We start from the raw sequence: 8,935 nt of genomic DNA, 5'->3' as shown, positions 1-8,935 counted from the left end.
CTGGAGAAGAGAAGGTGACCTTGGTGAATTGTATATAAAAGTGGGAAGGCCCATGAAGACAGCGGAGAGGCTCTTGGGATGACATCAGATGATGCCCAATTTGGCTTTGAAAATCCCTGGCAAGTGATGCAGTTAGTTGATGCTCAAACGGCAATATTTTTGGACAGCTTCCCTTTAAAGAAGGATGTGCAATTGAGCTCTGCTGGCTAAAGCTGTCCCTCAGGGGTCTTCCAGTCTCCATTAATGGCAGGGCCCACACCACAGGAAGAGGAGGAGGAAACAACCCTTTGAGACAAGGGGAGAAGCTATTGTGGCGGTTCAGAGACAACAAAGAGGCTCCAGTCCAGTCTGTGAGGTGGGGTTGAGTGGAAGACCACTAGAAATCAGGAATGGGGCCTCTGGTCAGAACTGGTGCATCCTGCACTTTTTAAACATGTTCCAGTCATCTGCAGACTATGAAAACAAATTCACAATGTCTTTTACACAGGCACACATACATCAATGTGTGTTACTTCAATATCTTTTATAGTGAAATGTGAAAAAAGTTCTCTCCTTGCCAAGTTGTTTCTAATCTAATAAACGTAATATATTTTCCCATGCAAATGGGAAAAGTGACTCAGCTGCCTTCCTTGCACTACCAGGAAAGTGCAAATCCCCTGACCAGGTTGCTGTTCTGATAGTTCCACTCAACTTGCAGCTAACAGCAGCAGAAGCGAATTGAAGCGACATAGGATTGGCTGTTAACTCTCACTTTTCTGCATTGACCCTGTTGCTTTAAACATCTACTGCGATATACATTGTACCTCCCTTGCCAACACATGATGCTTGTATGCTCTCCATTGTTGCTGTTCTTGATAGCTCCATTTCCTGATATGTAGGTTGGACGTCTAACATTACTAAATATAACCATTTCCTCACACTTGGGGCTAGGTCCATATAAATCTATCTGGGTGGTCCTTTCAACACAAGCAGACAGACCTGGTTTCTCGACAATGCCCAGCCCTTCTCACAGCTATTCCCAGCTTCAAAAGGGTTTGACTACATTAACACACGTTTGCATGATCCTGCCATGAAGCATGTAAAAGATCTATTGCAGCCTGTAGTCAGTGGAAGAGTCACAATTATGGCCCCAAACCATGTAATATGTGGGATACGAATTTACCTGTTGCTTGACTAGTATCTCTCATGTTTATGAAGATTTTATCAAATCAAAATGTGAGCATGTTTGTGTGGAGATACACATACACACCCCTCGGCAAATGTTTACCTGCCTCTACATTTATGTGTCTGCATCTTTGAGCCCACAGAGAGGGCAAAGATTCAAGGTTTCCTCCGCCTTTTCCACAATTTCTGCCAGCTCTGCTTCTCAATACACAAAGAACCACCAAGTGTGTGTGTTTTTTCTCTTTCCTTGCCTTGAGCTTAGTTTGATTGCTTCTCCTGGGAAACCAAGATCATCACCTAGGCTATGCAATTAGTCTTTTCAATGCCAGGAAGACAGACTTTAACATCTATCTTGAACTGCCTGGGTTTGGCAGCTAAGGAGACATCTGGCTTATTTTAGGGATGGGGTGGGGGGTGGGGAATAAGCTTTCCAGGAAACGGGGAATACAGAAAAGTGTACACATGGGGATTCTTGCACACATTGCGTTGTACTTTGGGAACAGCAAGCATGCTAAGGGCAGAAGGGAAGTAAATGTTGATAATGCTGTAATTTGTACCAAAAATGTTAAATCCTGTCAGGGGGACTCCCTACAGGGAGCCTCCCCCCCATCATCCTGACCAGCACTTCGCCCAGCGATAGCGCTAGCAGCGGCTCAGGGGGAAGCGGAATGGAGGAGGGAAGGCTCAGCGAGGCATCAGAGCTCCAGCACTACTCTGACCAACAAGTGGAGGAGGGACGGCTCAGGGAGGCATCGGAGCCCAGGCACCGTCCCAGCCAGCAAGGGGAAGAAGGGCCACCACTCCTTCCGACGCCCGAATTGAGGCGCACACCCAAACGCAGAGCGAAGGGGCGGCGTTTCGGGGTGCCCAGGTTATTATGCTGGCCCCGAAGCCAACGGGCACCATTGCCAGGTTCTGAGAGTGACTAGGCGGTCATGTTTTCTGCTATCTCTGCACTGTAAATAGCATGCACAATAAAACCTTTAAAGACACAACGGACGAGCATCTTTACTCGGGAGTAGCTGCAACAACACCCTGACAAATCCTATACAGCCTGACTGGGAGATAAGTCTCACTGATTTCACTGGGAGATAATTTTGATGTCCTGGTCCAGATATATAGTTCAACAGTGCACTAATTGAACCTGTAAGATGTGGTGGTGGAAATGTATGTTTGAATGGTCCCCATCAAAAAAAGAAATCCCTGAATATATAAAATAAGAATGGTAAGGAGCAGACTTGGCTAGAGCCCTTCTCCCTCCTAGGTTAATATCCAATATATATATATATATATATATTAAACTTAAAGAATAATTTCATCAGGCATGTTAAAAAATTCTATTAGCTGATTCATAAACACATGCACATTCATATTGATGTCTCATGTGGCTGATATTTGATTCAGAGAATCAGCAAGTTGAAGAGAGGCATACATGGCATCTAGACTTATCAAGCAAATCCAAATCCCCATCAGATGCCAGTCCAATTTCTGCTGGAAGACCCCAGTGAGAGAGAGCCCAATACCACTCTAGATCAGCCTTTCCTCAACCTTGGGTCCCTAGATGATTTTGGACTACAACTCTCATCATTCTTAGCTAGCAGGACCAGTGATCTGGGATGATCGGAGTTGTAGTCCAATAACATCTGTGGTTCCAAGGTTGAAAGGCTGCTCTAGACCATTGCTTTCACTGACAAACTGCTCTTGCCATCAAAAGGTTTCTCTAAACGTTCAACTGCAAATTGCATTAGCTCCACCTTTTTGCAGACACAAATTTAGCTTTTGCTGAACTATAATATTCTGTACTACTGCTAAGCCAGATATTCCCTGCCTCTCTATACCTGTACCTTTTTTTAAAGAGGGTTGTAGCCCAATGCTTTACTGAATTGAAGATAATTTCCGCCCTCCCTTCCCAACAGGTGGGCGGGGTTTGCGAAACTGAGTGGGCTTACCTGGTCTGGTGCCTCCCACCTGGGTTTGGGTGGGTATCATCCTGCCCCCGGCCTGGGAGGACAATGAATGGCCAGCTGGGGGTGGGGCGAAGGCCAAGGGAAAGAGGTTCACCCACCCATCCCTCCCAAATTAATGATATTTTCTTGCAACCTAATATTTTGCATTCCAGGTCAGTGGTCGCTGCTATGATCGTAAGATGGTTGCTGTATTCAGAACAGGGAATGAATTTTCCCTGCATTGGCAGGTTTCACCTTCCCCGTAGCATTTTGTCACAACTTTGGCAGTTTTTAGGCCTTGGCAAGGTATCCTTTAGTCTATCTTCAAGTTGGGGGGAGGCATTTCATGCACCCCCACGCAGCAGCGTTTGCAGGGCCCGTTAAAGCGTTGCTTGCAGGAGTCCCTGGCCCTAGAGCGGTGGCACGTAGGTCAAACTCCTGGCTGAGGTAAGGTGGGAGGGCACGCTGTGTAAGTGTGTGCTTTACAGTCCCCTCCCACTGCACCTCATTGCCCTGCACATCCTCAGTCCCGGACGGACTGAGAGGGTTACATGCCAAGGCCTATGCCAAGTTCCCCACATTCTGAAGTTAAATAAAGTTGTGGCCAATTTGAACCCATACTTTGGTCTCTGGTCTCATTCTTTGGGGGGTAGGCTCCACGGACAGGGTTCAGCGCCTGTGCTCACAAATTATGTCCACAGCAGTCCAACAATCTACTATGCTAGAAAGCCAGTTTTTAAAAATGAATCAAGATTAGTCTGGCAGGATGTATACATGCCTGTTTCTAACTCATTGGCTGTAGTATGACTTGTATGGGCCTTCTTAAAGATTAAAGATTTGCAACTGGCATTGGATTCTGGGGTAGATATATGAGGAAAATTCTTGTTTGGAGTAGATATCAGGTGGTGTGAAGTGGTATGTCTGCTCACCCTCTCGGTGTGGTGTCATGGTGGGATGGCGGAGGCTCTTCTAAAGACCCCGACAAGAGTGGCATAAGATCAATGCTCAGTTCAAATGGGCGGCAGGGGCGTAAGCCCGCAGCGCCTATCAGGAGCCGGATCCAAACCTGCACCCAGGATTGGCAAATGGGGGTGTGGGTTTGGATACGGGCTGGGCCAGAGGCAGAGCTGACGGTGCAGGAAGGCTTCCCTTAGGTCCAGTGATTTAGCTGTGATGAAGCATGAAACTGCTCCCCTCTCCCTTCTCAACCAACTATCCCACTCTTTTTAAAACTTGAATGAAAAGTAGACTTGAATGTAGCAGATGGATTTCCAGTAAATCATTCACTGACAGAACATGGCTGCAGTTTCATACCCTAAAATGAAGGATTGGATCCTGAGATGAGGATTTGCAAAATCAATATCCTGCATGCCCATGCCATTAATTTGGGCTAAAGCTTCCAGAATTAATTAGTACATGATGCATTTTTTTCATAAACGGTCAATCAACTCCAACAACTACTTTTAGCATCATTAATTCAGAACTAATGGAACATACATGGGCAGGATCTGGGTCAGTTTATATGGGGAGAGGAGGTATTTGAAGTACTATAGTCCTGACCTTTTTAAGGCTATATGGCTCAAAACCAGCAATTGGAATTGGGTCCAGAAACTAATAGGCAGCTGGTGCAATTGGACCAGGTTTGGTGTCATATGCTAAAACCATCTTGCCCTGGTGAGCAACCTGACTGCTGATTTCTGCACCAGCTGAAGTTTCTGAACAGTCTTCAGAGGCAGCCCCACGTATAACATGTTGTAGTAATCTAACCTAGAGGTTACCAGAGCTTGAGCAACAGAAGTTGGGCTATCCCTGTCTAGATAGGGGGACAGCTGGGCCACCAATCAAACCTGATGGAAGGCACTCTGTGCCACCAAGGTCACCTGAGCTGCAATCTAATTAGTCCATAGCAGACTTTAAGGTATGTACTTTTCAGGGGGGGGAGGGGAGAGCAAAGGACAAAGAGGGAAAGAAACACCAAAGCTATATAATGATTGTCCCTAGTCTTGTCAAAAACCATCTTTCAGTTTTTTTGTGTCAAGGAAATGATTTGTTTTATTCCAGTGGGGGTAAGAAATAGAACGCCTTCTGAATTCAAGGGGAATAGTTCAACATTGGGAAAAGGAATAGATTACATCGAGGTGAGAAAAAAATGTATTGGATGATCTTACAAGTATATTGTAGAATGCAAAGGGGCATCTACCTACCACGTTTTTCCCCAACTGCCTCCAAGCTGTATTTTTTAAAGCCCAGGTGATATTGAGAACAAGATGGGGCCAGCATTTTCATCTCTGCGTGTAATTAAAAATGACTTCACCATTTTCAAAGAGCAGAGAGTTCAAGATGACAAGTACATAAATCCATCTGCTTCCTGGAAGTATGTGTATGCCAAAGTAGGAAGAGAGGGGAAGGGGGATGCGGTTGGTAAGAAGAACACATGAAAGGCAAAAGCAGAGGGAGAGATGGGAAGCCTGACCTGCTCCATTGGCTCTGCTGGCCAACTTTGGCTCTTTCTCTCTTTGAATAGTTTCCATCCCAGATGATCATTATCAGAACTAGTGCCTTAATTTTCCCTTTTCCCTCCCCATCCCTTTTCCCTTTTGCATTGTGGCCCCAGCCACACTTAAGCACTGTTCAAAAACTGCAACTGACCAGCAGTGGAAATAAGGGACCGATCTTTCCTGCAATGGAGAAAGTGACTTTTCCTGATGGTTGTGATGACCCAGAAGTCCCTTGTCTTGATTTCTAGCATGTAGTCATAGAACCACTTTGCACAAAGCAACCCAGTCTCAGGTGATACCAATGTGAAATTCCATTACAAATGAAGCATCTGAAAAAGTGAAGATCTGATCATCTAACATTACTGATAATCCACACACACCCCCATGCACACTCTCCCTAAAGGAGCTCTGGCAACCTTATCACCTTATTGCTTTCTTTCTTGGGGCAATAATAAATCTTGCAAAGAGCTGCAGGAAGGAATGCAAACCCAACTGTTGCATCAGCAGAAATTTCTGCAGGTGACATTTGTACGTGCAACATCTGCATGTTGAGCAGTACGCAGAGGATCTGTACGCGTCCATGAGGATTCCATCTGCACAAGCCCTCTGGCATGGGCTGAAGAATCACATGTTCTAAATGTCTGGCTGGCTGTGTCTCGTATTTTTTTTAAAAAAACAACCCTCCTCAAAATCTCTTTGCAAACATTTCATCATTGCTCCAAAAACAAACCAATATGTAAAATTGGGGATGGGCATGATTAAACAGCACAATATCACCTGTAATCTGCAGACAGGTGCTATCAGATGTATTTTGGCTCAACCCACCTAAAACTAAAACTTTTCTTAAGTTAATCCAATGGAATTTCTCCTTGTCACTTTCCAATCGACCTAGAGGCTTGCAACGGCTGCATCCCATCATTTTGGGTTGTGGTTTCAAAGCAGTATGTAGCTGCAGTCCCTGACCATGTACACCTCTCCTGTTCTTATGCATTCACTTACCCAATTTTCCTAAATACATCAATATCCTCTTTTCCCCGAGCAGTATTATCCTTTCCATACTACAGAAGATGTGGGAGGCTGAGGCTAGGCTGACGGCCACTTAAAGCACATTTCGAGCACAAGTCTTCTCCCAAAGAATCCTGGGAACTGTATTTTATCCCCACAGAGTTACAATTCCCATAAATTTTTAACAAACTACCGTTTCCAGGGTTCTTTGTGGGAAGCCATGTACTTTAAATGTATAGTTTGAATGTGAACTGAGTGTTGAATGCAGGGATGGGGAACCTGTGGCTCTCCAAATGTTCCTGAACTACAACTCCCATAATCCCAGGCCTTGTACCATACTTGCAGGGGCTGATAGGAGTTCCCCACCCCTGGTTTAATGGGTGTCTGCATGAAAAACTTTGACTTGAGAATGCGCAAAGAGGCTTTGGTGAAGGCTACAAGTTTGTGGTGTTTTAATGGGGCCTTTCTGTTTTATTGTGCAGTGTCTTAGCTTCTGTGTCATGATAGCTCTTATACCTGTGGCAACAGCTAAAACAGAACATTATCTGTAATACAGTTTAATAGAAATATTGTTTGTAATAAAATTTCCCCCTGTGTACCTCGGATTTCTCTTGTTTTCTCTCTCTTTATTCTCCCTGGTTTTATAGAATATGGTTTACACTTGATCTTGCCAAAATGATTCAGTTGCAATTAGAAATCTCTCATTACTCCTACAATGATGGATGACTGATAATCCCACATAGAAGACATCTTGGGGGGACGGCACAAAAGAGAGGTTATTCTAACAGGAAATGAGACTTCCCCCAGGTTTCACATGTCCTACTGGGATGGATACCTGCAGCCAGGATTGCAGAAACAAGGATGCCGAAGAAGCAATTGGCAGCTCCTCACGGCAGGGGAGGGCAGGTGGCTAGAGGCAATTTTTCAAATGCACTTTATCATGAGTGACATGACTTGGCAGCGGCAGCAAGAGCCTTCTCAGTGCTCTCTCGTTTGCCAAGTTCTCGCTGATGCTTCAAAATGTGTTCCAGGCGGATATGGGTCCCCGGGGTGCCTTGTGGAGAGGCACTGCCAGTCAGGTGCGTGACATGGAAAGTAAGAATCGTTTCCCAGCTTGGAGTGGGGGCATGGAACATGGGCATTCTGCCAGATTCCCATGCTCGCCACCCAGCGAGGGGGGAAAAGAAGGGGGCTGCTTGCTTATCATAGGCTGGCCTTAACTACATAGCTATTTATCTCCTACTTGAAATAAGTAAATAAATGCACATTGTGATTCTGCCTCCGGGAGCCAGTTTCTGCTCTGCCTTCTCCACTCTTCTAGGAAAGCAAAGTCTTGCAGCAGTAGCAAAGTGTTAGTAGTGCTGCAGAGTGGGCTGATAAGAGTCAGAGCTGTCAGCCGGAAAGTCCCTGAGTCAACTCTTTTCTCTGCTATGAAAATTACTAGGTGATCCTTAGGCAGAGTTGGTAGAGGAATCCAGTGGAAATGGAAATGAGAGTGTGAGTGGAAATGGATGACGTTTGCTTATTTGTCCCACGTCCGGAACAGAAATCAATCCAGAGAACATGATCGGTATTTGCTGTTGTTGTTTTTGTCTGCAAGTGATACAAAATTGAAGATGTGTACCCCCACCCCCACTTTTGCATTGTGTTTCCTTTGCACGGAAAGGAATGCTGTGGAATCATTTAATCCATTGCAATTAATTATGTAGAATTCCACCACAGCAGACAGAATGACATGGCTTTTGTCAGAAGCCAAACTGCAGTGGAACGGACACAGCTCTGCATGCAATGAACATGGATTAGAACACAAATCTGTGCCTTCTTACACCCCTAGCCTGAGGCAAGATCCTACAGTGACAACAGTACTTGCCTATAGGGTGGCGGTTAAATGTGAACCACTTTTAACATTGTAAAGCTATATATAAATCTTTACTGTTAAGTAGATACATGCCCTGTAGTTTCCTGGATAAGCGTTGCTCCTGAGGCTGTGTTTGTAAGCAGGCTGCATGCAAATGACTTCTTGGAGAGTCCCCTAAACCTCCAGAACAGATTGGGTGGGGGCTGCAGGCAGATATAGACTATCTGCCAGGAAGGAGGAGGAATGGCTGAAAATGGCCCCCTCCCTCTTTCTGCTGATGGATGTGTTCCATCAGCAGAGCAACAGCCATTGGGTTCCACCCATAGGCTTCAGTATGAAATAGGAGACCGATGGCTTTAGATAATTATTTGAGGGCCCCAAGGGCTAATTCAGTGAATTAGTATCAGCTGAATTCCACTCTTGCCTAGAAATGAAAGAAGCATAAGCTGCCAGTTGCACCATCA

At 45.2% G+C, this 8,935-nt stretch overlaps 1 protein-coding gene across 2 annotated transcripts in view; it reads right to left on the bottom strand.

Annotated features, from left to right (window-relative positions):
* ADAMTS17 (ADAM metallopeptidase with thrombospondin type 1 motif 17) overlaps nt 1–8,935 on the bottom strand; it is a 164,433-nt gene that overhangs the window by 3,683 nt on the left and 151,815 nt on the right. The window lies entirely within an intron of this gene.

This window comes from Zootoca vivipara, chromosome 14 (genome assembly GCF_963506605.1).
Source record: "Zootoca vivipara chromosome 14, rZooViv1.1, whole genome shotgun sequence".
NCBI lineage: Eukaryota > Metazoa > Chordata > Lepidosauria > Squamata > Lacertidae > Zootoca > Zootoca vivipara.
Note: the sequence above shows the minus strand (reverse complement) of the source record. Positions and strands in the feature narration are given on the sequence as shown.